General features: G+C 35.9%; 2 long non-coding RNA genes across 2 annotated transcripts; both read left to right on the plus strand.

The window, feature by feature from the left end:
• Positions 1–515: 515 nt before the first annotated feature.
• LOC114259118 (uncharacterized) lies at positions 516–4,362 on the plus strand. The gene is made up of 4 exons (XR_014334556.1): positions 516–1,196; positions 2,349–2,414; positions 3,882–3,955; positions 4,074–4,362. It is a non-coding gene; the product is annotated as an uncharacterized LOC114259118 (long non-coding RNA).
• Positions 4,363–4,758: 396 nt separating this feature from the next.
• Positions 4,759–5,947, plus strand: LOC114289251 (uncharacterized). The gene is made up of 4 exons (XR_014334557.1): positions 4,759–4,971; positions 5,070–5,147; positions 5,440–5,671; positions 5,763–5,947. It is a non-coding gene; the product is annotated as an uncharacterized LOC114289251 (long non-coding RNA).
• Positions 5,948–11,542: the final 5,595 nt, after the last annotated feature.

The following is an 11,542-nucleotide window of genomic DNA, read 5'->3' on the forward strand; positions in this document are numbered from 1 at the left end:
CTCTAAGCCCTTTAGTTCCTTCAACTTGATTCAACCTTCTTCAGCTCAGTGATTCATCATTCGATCGATCCAATCTCAGAATGATTTTGATTTCAAAGCTCCACCGCCACCGCCATCACCATCTGCATCTGCATCGCCTACTCAGTTTCGAAATCGATTTCGATTTCGATTTCAATCCAATCTCAGTTTCGTCGATTCTTCTCTCTCTCGATCTCTCTCTCGATCTCTGTCTTTGTCTCCCTCTCTCTCTCGATCTCTTTGGATCTCTGTCTCTCTCGCACAATCTCATTCTCTACGTACACATTATCTGTACTTTTTTTTGAATAATTTTTTTCTCCTAAAAATCTCTCTATACAAGTATATATATGAATTTATATATGTATCTCTATGTATTGATTGAATAATCATCCTTATTTTGTTTTCAGGCTCACCAATGATCCAATCGTTGATCGGTAGTGACGGAAAAATTATGAAGGTTTTTGGCAGAGTTCATCCTGATTTTTGGCTATTGATACTGACTTTGAACTTTCACTCTCATGGCTCCCACTCATTTTAGTTGCTCATTTCTTGCCTGAATATATTAGGACTATTTGCTCTATTTTACTTGACATAAATAGCTTCCTAAGTTACTTATAAAGAAAATCTTGTTAAAGGTGGTTTAAAGTCTCTGCAAGCTTGTCAGCAACTTGGGATCGAACCATGGTCATGCACTTACTGCACCGATTAAGAAAATCTAACATGCCATCTCATCTTGCTATGCTCTATTAAGTGATGGTTTTTATGGTTAACTGCTCAGTCTATAATTCCACAAATCAGAGTGCTTATAGATTTACATTTAAATTTTGCTTTTGAAATTATTTCTACGAAATTGGTGTTGTGTCTGCAGATGTTGTATCTAAATGAATTCAAAATATCTTGTATTGTTTGATTTTTTTTTTTTTCACCTTGCATAATATCTTACCGGAATCTTACTACCATGGTAGCTTGAGAAACAATGCTGTGGATATTCAGAGTCATTATGTTTTAACTGGTATCATACTACTTTCAGTGTAAGAATCAAATGCTTAGGAAAATATATGTTATAATTCATTTTTGCTATCTTGCAGGATATAGTAGGAACCTTTCTTGCAGTTTCTAGAACTTCCTTATATTCTTGATAACAACACATCAGAATCAAGGGAACAAACCACAGAAAGGTATAATGCGCCCCTTCTACCTACCTAATTTATCTAAAAAAAACTTTGAAGTGTGCACTGTCATAGAGCAAATTGGGCAATCATGTAGGGTGCAGCAGTCATCAAGAGATACCAATTGATTTTGCATTTCATCGATTATTATGATGGAGAGCATTATTTGACTTTATTGTTATTGTTGGAATGGTGATGAGCATCATGAGTCAAAGGAATTAAAGAATCAAATACAACCCACCCACCCCCCAACATGCCACAATTTTCTTATTCTTTTTCTTTTTGTTTTCTTGTGAAACTTACAGAACAACCAACTGAATTGAGTATGCTGTTTTATTTTAGCCTTTGACCTCGAACTTTGGACCTTTTTGTTTTGTCAACCACAGAAAGCTCCTATACTACCCTCCCTCTACTTTTCAGCTGGGTATATTTTTAAAACCTTTGCAGATCCAAAAATCAAAGGACTTCCAAAAATATAAGCAGAACACTGAATATATACAGGGAAAATGATTAAACAGAAAAAATTAAATCACTGCTGTAAACCATTATCTTCAGCAATAGTTGAATAATTTATCCATTAATTGAAAATTTAACATTAGTATTTCTTTTTTCATAAAAGGAAGGGAAACAAACAAATAATAAAAAAATTGAAGATACAATTAAACAAAACATGTAGAAAATAGGTATCATTTAAATTGGGGCACTCAAACCTGGTATCATCATCTCTAGATTTTAAGAAATACAAAGAGAGAGATCTGACCTAGGGCTGTAACAGCAAAGTATGTGATCTGTCTCATTTTAATATCTAAAATTACATATATAGATGTAATTTGGTGTTTCGGTGCCCGCCATAGATGTTTCGCTGCTGTAGTTGTATTTCTTCAGGGATTGCCTGGAACATGGGTCCTTATAGAGGAGGAGGTTGGTGTTGGATCGGCTGGAGGACATCCAAATTTGGTGAGGATCTTCAAATGTCAAATGAAGAGCATTTAAGTGCTATGCACACAATTGCGCATACTTATCATTGATTAGCATGTAGACATTTATACTTTAGCTGGTTTTGCTACATGCTGAACTTTTGCTGTGGTGTTTATCTGGGACATTGTCAGATTACTAGAGTAGAGTACAGACTAATATTTTCGTTTTTCTTGCGCTACGTAGATGGAGCTTATTGCCAAAATGAGGAATCCGTTTATTGTGGAGTATAAAGATTCTTGGGTAGAGAAGGTCAGTAGATGTTATATCTCGTATTATTGATGTTGTTCAATTGACATTGGTATTTTCTTTCATCCTTTGTTTTCTGATGGTCTAATAGGCTACCTGAATGTCTATTCTATTTGTTTTTGTTCCTTCCTTCCTGTCATGCTGATATTGCTTTCATATGCTTCATTGTTTAACCCAGTTGATCATTGGTCTTAAAATTATGAAACTTTACTAATTAAATGCCATCATTTATGGATACTTCTCTCTCTCTCTCTCTCTCTCTCTCTCTCTCTATACATATATATATATATATATATATTATTTTGTGTAGTTCTCTAAATCCAACATGTGTTTTCCTCTGCTCACGTAGATTATGAAAGTTTTGAGAAGCTAATTAAGCAATGTCATGAATTAAAACTGTTACAGTGACTTTCCTCTTTTATTTATTTTTCTATTCACTTCAGAATAGTTGTGCTCTCTTAAGCTCATTAAGCTAATTAAGCTAGTTGTGCTGTCTTCAGAATAGTTGTGCTCTCTTAAGCTAATTAAGCTAGTTGTGCTCTCTTAATAATTTTTCTATTCACTTCAGAATAGTTGCATATGGTCTGTCATTTTTTGGATGTTACAATTCACAATTTCATTGTCTTGGATCTCAGGGCTACTATGTATGCATCATTATTGGTTATTGTGAAGGAGGAGACATGTGAGTGACTTTTCTGGCTAAAATTGCAATACTTGGCTTAATCCATTTACTTGGGCTGAAACTTTACATGCAATCTATATGATGTCATCTTTTTTGCTACTTTGTCTTTTACAGGGCAGAAGCTATAAAGAAAGCAAATGGTGTTCTTTTTTCCGATGACGTTGTTTTATATTTCTAGTATCTTAGCATCACATTTATATTGTTCGTTTTCTTTTCTGTTGTCGCAATCTAGATTGTACTGCATTCTACCTCCCACCTCTGTAGTTTTCAATTTGTATCAACTCACAATTTCTTTGTTCACTGATACAAGCTGTAAAATTTTCTATATGCAATGCTAGTAGTACATCTTTGATTTGTAACAGAACATACATGTGTTGCTCTAAGGGCTTCACTCTTCTAGTATTACCAAAATATCAACTTATATCAAACTTAGACACATGTATTGCCATATTTGGTATTGGCTAATATATGGTGATTGTAATTGCAAAGGTGCTGGCAAATCCTGTGGCAAAATCCTGAAAAATATATGACCAACTCTAGAACATGAATTAGGTGTCTACAGGAGGTATTGTTGCATTTATGAGGTTCCTGGTTTTTGGTCAGGTTGTGTTTTAAGGTTGGAAGGTGGAATATGTTTGTTTTGGCGAGTTTGTGTTTAGTTTGAATGTAGACAACCAGTGGTTTTGAAATACTCGATATGTCTAGTTGCTTCAGAGCAAAATAAGATGTCAAAAGAACTCGGGCTCATTTAGGAAGCTAATATGGTGCGACCTTTTCCTTTTGTGCAGCTCCAGAAGAAGTTTCAGCTGTTGCTTGTGACAATAAACCAGATCGTTTGGAAATGGCTCAGCTTTATAATGAGGTAAAATCCCATTTATTACAGAATCAAATCATATATCTTACCTGATTTTGATGTCTATGAGAAGAAATATTATTCAGGAAATGATATGTCATCACTAAAGATTGTTTCATAAATGTAGATGTGCAAAGTACTTGGACAAAATGCCAATGAATCGATGGAGGCATTTTTAGCAAACAAACCAGTAGGTGCTGAATGCTGGCAACTACAAGAACAGGGAGAAAAAGTTGGCAAACAACAAATTGGATCTCACAATGAATCCAATTTGGTTCAAGTTGAAGAAGAATCTCCTTCCACTAGAGACCATCTATCAAGATATAAACAGAATCCTCTCTCCAGTTCAGCAGGATTCTTCTAGTATAGAACCTCATATACAAAAAGCAGATTCACACTCGGAAATGCCAACTGAAATTGCAGGACCCAATTTACTGTCAACACTGCAGGGAGACGAACACAAGTCTGGTCCAGAGGCAACAACAGTGAAGTCAAGCCCTGAAACAGAATGTAGTAATAGATCAACAACAGGGCCAGATTTTGAAAAAGGAAAGAGTAATTCGCCTGCTTGTGAAGTCGTTCCTGCTGCTGCAGATTCATTTCCACCTCAGACTGAACCAATATGTTCAACCAATGGAACTGGAGATGATGTGGAAATGAAAGAGTTGTGTGATGCTGATTCAAGTGCCGATGAACCAACTGAAGAAAGCGCCGATAAATCGGACCCTGGGGTCATTCTTTATGATAGTGATTATTAAAACTAAATTGGCACTTTCCAAATTTAATTTATTCAAGTTCTTGTGAAGCAGGTGCTGAATGCTGGCAAAAATAAGCTTAAATCAATGGATGAGGTCATCATCCCTTTAACTAGGGAATAGATGTTGTTGATGAAGATAAGGATGAATCACAGACTACCCTTGCTTTAGTCTGTGGAAACTCTGCTACTAACAAGAGAACCAGTCCCAAACTTCTCTCTCTTCTCTCCTGCTACTTGATTTTTGCTCGTTCAGACTTGTCTCTCTTATGTAAGCTCTTCCCTCTTCCATGCCTTTCCTTCTTTTTTTCCCCTTGATTTCTCATCCTATTTCTGTCTCCTCATGTTTTTTTCTTCTGGGTTTTGCAGATTCATTTGGACACGAAGATGCTAGCATTGTTGCTGAGATCGATGTAAATGCTCCCCTTAGTTCCTCAATCCCAAATGGTTTGCTCTCTCTCTCTCTCTCTCTCTCTATATATATATATATGTGGGCTATTTTATATACAGTTTGGGCTTTTGGTGTAATACTATCAATATGCAATTGTATTGAGATGACTATCAATAATATCTTATATATTTGTTGGAGCTCTATTCTTCACTTATGTTGCCCTATTCTGATCTTCTTCTTCTTGGTTTCCGGCATGCTAAATATTGTTCAGACGATCTGCCTCTATGGGGTATGTATTAACAAATGATTATTAAAGCTTTTTTCACTAATTTTATAATTTGCATATAGGTCGGGTCTTCTTATTCTCAAGACAATAAAGCAGTTTGTGGAGCCGAGAAATAGTGTACAATTTGCATATAGATCTCTGATGGCCCCTTACTTGCCACAGAGTGGGGCTGGTGGTGGTGGCAGTCCATACTCTGAAGGCGGTGCTCTCTATGCCCTAGGCTTGATTCATGCAAACCATGGGGAGGGTATCAAACAATTTCTTTGTGATAGCCTATGCAGTACCAACGGAGAGGTGCTTGCTCTCTATAATCTATTGTTCGGTTACTTTTGTGCACCATGAATTTCTGTTATAATAGTGGTGTTGGAAACTTTGATTGGTGCAGGTTATTCAGCATGGTGCATGCTTGGGTCTGGGCTTTCCTGAGGAGTCAGGTGATTCTCGGAGTGGACTTCACTTGTCTACCCCAAAGGGAATGGTTGTTTCTCCCTTGAAGAAGCACAAAATTAAGAAATTGGCAAGGAGGAGAAAAATTAAGAGATGGAGTACACTGAAAGAAGACACTTTTAGAACTGGCGTGCAGAGGTATGTGATTTTTTACATTTAATCTAGGGAAGGCCTTTCTAGAATTTCAATTTTATGTGAATATTAAATAAACTCAATATTTTTATTGTTCTATTAGTTTAATTATGTCAGATGTTTTTCCTAGGTAAAGATTGTATTCTCTTTGTATTTTATTTCTTTAAAAGAAAAAGAAGAAATAAATATTTGTAATTCCACATTGTATAGCATCACTTTTTTATATGTGCATGTGTTTGACCCCTGCACCAGTTTTACCACCCTAAGGGATATGAGTTAACCATTGGGGTAGAAAGTTCTGTCCTCTTCTTCTTCGAGGACTGTTTTCATGTCAACTTTTTCCCCTTACAAACACATTAATGTATACTAATTGGACGTTATTTTTCTTACTGTTTTCATGTCAACTGAGAGAATTAAATAATCGATGATATCTTCTAGGATAATGTAAAGCTCCTCACTCATTTGTATTTATTTCTTTTGAAGGTTTGGTAGAGGGAACTGGAAGCTCATCTTAAATTCAGATCGTTACATATTTGAAGAGAGAATCGAGGTGAGAATTTTTTATGGTTGTGCCTTTTTTCTGCTTTAATATTATTTTTCTTTATGTTAACACAAGGGCTTCTTTTGTTTAGGTTGATTTGAAGGACAAGTGGAGAAATATGATACATTACTGACTCTTAAAAAAAGAAGATGGTCTGCAGTTTGTATAAACTCTTTACTTATCTAAAGAAGATGGTCTGCAGTTTGTATTATAGGGGAGGGTTCTTGCATGTTGATTGATTCTTCATAGTTTTCTACTCTACTTGATGGGTCTTCAAGAAGGAAAAAGAATATATTGATTGCTTGAATACAATGTTGGTGCATCAGATTTCTTCTTCTTCTTCTACTATTATTATTTATTTATAATTTATAATTTTTTTTTTGAACTTTATACCAAATGTGTTATGTGATGGATAGATGAGAGTGTAATCATGTTACTAATCGGTATAATAACATGTCAAGAGCTTTATTATTTTATTTTTAATTTTGTTTTCAAACTTAGTTTATTTATTATTTTAATAAACATCAATTATTAGTTCTTAATAATTGTTTATGACAGGTATTTTTTTCAACCATATAAAATTAGCGCAACGTTAAAAATAAAAAAAATAAAAATAAAGGCTATGGCGGCGTTTTTTGAACGTCACTATATCCCTATCTCAACGGTTAGATTTTTAAAATGTATAAATATCTTTAATGGCGTTTCCAAAACGTCGCTAAATGTCATAGTGACGTCACAGTACAATTAGGTAGGACATTTGACGGCGTTTTTAAAAACGCCACCTATAATAATATAACGACGTTTTCCAAACGCCATAAAGCTATAGCGACGGCCGCGTCGTCGGCGTTTGGTACTAAACGTCACAAAAATAATTAGCGACGTTTTTAGTACCTATAGCGGCGTTTTTAAAACGCCGCTAAAAGTCAATTTTCCAGCAGTGGGTTTTAAATAATGTGTGTGGTGATCAAGACAGTGATCCAAAATTCATTGGGCTGGGCCTGGAGGTGGATAACCTGATTTCATTGGCGAATAGAGCAGGTCAATTGTTCATTCAATCTGGGCAATCACAGATGGACGAGTTATAGATGGACGTGAATTCTTCACGAAGGAATGATGTTCAGAATAAAGGGAAAAGGAAAGTAGTGGTGGCTCAGCATACAGCACAGTGTAAAGCTAAGTTCACAAAGAAAATTGGTAGGAAAGGTGTAGTTTCTGGAAGTAAGATTGATAAAGGTGCGATCATTCAAGCAACAATGGCCGCTGTTTCCTACTCTAAATCGCAAGGGAGTAGCTCCAGTAGGGTTGGGTATCTTATGAATGAAGCCCAGGCAACCATGCAAATTGGGAAATTATTGGGAATTGACTTCAAAGAAAAGGAAAATGAGGTCATTGATAAATTAATGGAACTTGAAGAGAAGGATTTGGAGAGAGCAGGAGCTACGAACGGGGTGGCTAAGCAGCCCTAAGAAGTGTGATTAGGGGTTTTTGGTGTATTTTATTGGATTTTAATGAAGATTTTAACTTGGAATGTTAGGGGTTTGGGTAGGTCTTGTAAGAGACAGAAGATAAAAGAGTTAGTCAGAGAAAGAGGTGTGGATATGGTAATGTTACAAGAAACAAAGAGAACTGAGATGTTTGATCATTTTGTTAAATCTATGTGGCCAAGGGATCAGTTTAAATTCTTGTCTGTGGATGCAGAAGGGAGTGTTGGGGGTCTTATTTGCATTTAGAAACCTGAGGTGTTTGCCATGGTTGATTGTTGCTGCAACAGAAGTTTCATTTTGCTATCAGGTATTTTTTGTAGCTCTTTTAATTGCATGGTTGTTAATGTACATAGGCCGAATGACATAAGCAAGAGAAGATTTCCGTGGGATGTGCTAAGCAACCTTAGGGACTCTTTCCATTACCCATGGTGCTTGGAAGGGGGGGGGGGGGATTTCAATGAGATTAGATCCATTGGTGAGAGAAAATGGTGTTTATGGAGAGATAGGGGGATGCTAGATTTTGGGGAGTTTATTGAAAAAATGGAAGTTACTGATATTCCGATGTTGGGAAGAAAGTATACGTGGCGTAATTCCATGGATGGTGATAGATGAAGTAGGATTGATAGGTTTCTTCTTAATCCTGAGTGGCTTGGGTTATTTGATCTTAAAGTCTGGGTTTTGCCCAGAATCTTATCTGATCATTGTCCATTGTTACTTATGGAGGACCAAAGAGATTGGGGTCCAATGCCCTTTAATTTTTTCAAGTCTTGGTTTTTGCATCCTGGCTTCTTACCTTTGGTTAAAAAAACTTGGGAGGAGTCACAGGTATTTGGGTGGGCAGGTTTTGTTGTTAAGGGCAAATTTCTCATCCTCAAATCAAAGTTGAAGGAGTGGAATATCGAGGTTTTTGGTAATGTTGATTCCAAATTAAAAGTTATTGAAGCAGAGCTTCATTCTCTAGATTTGGAGGCTGAGGGTAGAGGTCTGAATGATCAGAAAGTTAGTAAAAGAAGAAATCTACATAGAGACGTATGGAGGCTAAGAAAAATGGGGGAGTGGGTATGGCTTCAAAAATCTGGATTGAATTGGGCACTTAAGGGTGATAAGAACACCAGATTTTTTCATGTAATGGCAAAATCTTGACAATGTAAGAATATGTTGGATGGTCTTCAGGTCAATGGAAGAAATATTACGCAGCTCAATGAGGTGAAACAGGATGTAGTAAGGCATTTTAAGTGTTTGTTTACTGAGAGTTGGGTGCATAGGCCCAAACTGGTTGGTTTGTTAAAATCTATTAACACTAATTCAACTGCTAATTTGGAGGTGGAATTCACTGAATCTGAAGTGTGGGCTGCTATTAAAAGTTGTGATGGGAACAAGGCCCCAGGTCCTGATGGGTTTAATTTATCTTGCGCACAAAAATGTTATAGTGTAATGAAGCATGATTTTATGAATTTCATGAAGGAGTTTCATGAGAATGGTAGGTTGGTCCGAGGTTTAAAATGCTCTTTCTTTACTCTTGTCCCAAAGAAGCTCAACCCATTAAGTCTTTCGGATTATCGTCCTATTTGTCTTATTGGTGTAGTTTACAAAATTTTGGCTAAGGTATTATCATTTAGAATGAAGAAGGTGTTACTTGCGGTGATTAATCTGCATTTTTAGGGGGTAGAAATATAATGGATGGGGTCCTCATTGCAAATGAGATTGTGGATTGGTAGAAGAAAACAAAAACTAAGGTGTTCTTCTCACGACAAGAAATAACAGTTTTTCCGACCAAAATATTAGTCGCCAAAGGTCGCTTTTTTATTCGTTGATACCATTTAGCGACTAAATATTTTTGTCGCCAAGTTAGTCGCCTAAACCCTGCCAGCGATTGTTTTAGAAACTAAACGTGTGTTTGGTCGCTGAAAGTAAAACATTTGGCTACTATTTTTTTTAGTCGGCAATGTTACCTTTTAGCTACTAATTTTTATTTGGTCAGCAAAATTGAATGTTTGACTACTAAATTATTGGTCGCCAATAGTCAATTATATTTTTAAAAATTATACATTTACTGACCAATGTTTTAGTCGCCAATACTCAAGGAATTGGTGATCGAACCTATTACACTCACTAGCTTCTAATCTGCTCTTGTGGAGATGCGAACCATCAACCTCTCACACCATAAACCTTATACAACACACTCTTTCCACTACGCCTCTATAACACCATATGATTATATATGCAATATATATTATTTATATAGTACATAGACCCGTATTAATATAAAAGTATATATATAAAGATAATTATTTTTTATTGAACATAATTTACGTAAAAATAAATTATTTAGCTTAAAAAAAAAAGAGACCACTTTTGGCGACTAAACATAATTCTATACTTTTGACTACTAATTATTTTTTAGTCGTTAACAAATTTAATTCCCGCGCTGAAATTACCACTTTTGGCGACTAAACTTCTTTTTAGTCGCCAAAAAGCCTCACTTGTCGCTACTAAACATAATTTTTGGTGCCAATTCTATAGTTTTGACTACTAATTATTTTTTAGTCATTACAAAATTTAATTACCGCGCTAAAATTACCACTTTTGGCGACTACATTTCTTTTTAGTCGCCCAATGCCTCACTTTTGGCTACTAAATTATTTTTAGTCGCCAAAAAGCCTCACTTTTGGCTACTAAAATTTTTTTAGTCAGTAAAAGCCACACTTTTGGCAACCAAACATCTTTTTAGTCGCCCAATGCCTCACTTTTGGCTACTAAAATTTTTTGGTCGCCAAAGGGCCTTACTTTTGGCTACTAATTTTTTTTTTGTTGGTAAAAGCCATATATTGGTGACCAAATAGATTTTTAGTCGCCAAAACCTATACTTTTGGCTACTAATGCTTTTTTAGTCGCCAAAACCTATACTTTCAGCGACCAAAGATGCTTTTTCTTGTAGTGTTTCAAGTTGGATTTTTAGAAGGCCTATGATACTGTGAATTGGGAATATTTGTTAGATATGCTTCAAAAATTTGGATTTGGTGCTCGATGGATAGGGTGGATTAAAGCCTGTGTAACTTCCCATAGTATCTCGGTGTTGGTAAATGGCTCTCCTACAGTTGAGTTTCATCCTCAGAAAGGGTAAGGCAAGGTGATCCACTTTCACCTTTTTTATTTAATGTCATAACAGAGGGTTTGAATGTTTTGCTTTCTAGAGCTAAAGAGCCAGGCCTAATTAGAGGTGCTACCATTGGTCCCAGTGGTTTGGTAGTTTTCCATCTGCAATTTGCAGATGATACTATCTTGTTTTGTGAAGCTGATTGGAGTGAACTTATTATTCTCAAGAGGATCCTCAGATACTTTGAAATTATTTTAGGGTTGAAGATTAATTTTCAAAAAAGAGTTGTTTGTGGAGTTGGAACTCCTCCTCAGCTTGTCAAGGATTTTGTTGATAGACTGAATTGTTCTCATCAGGCCCTTCCTTTGATTTACCTTGGTTTACCTTTGGGTGCAAATCCTTGAAGGAAATCAACTTGGAAGCCTATCTTGGATAAGATCAAAGCAAGGCTTGCAGGTTGGAAA

This window comes from Camellia sinensis, chromosome 7 (assembly GCF_055761805.1).
Source record: "Camellia sinensis isolate YWXY chromosome 7, ASM5576180v1, whole genome shotgun sequence".
Classification (NCBI taxonomy): Eukaryota; Viridiplantae; Streptophyta; class Magnoliopsida; order Ericales; family Theaceae; genus Camellia; species Camellia sinensis.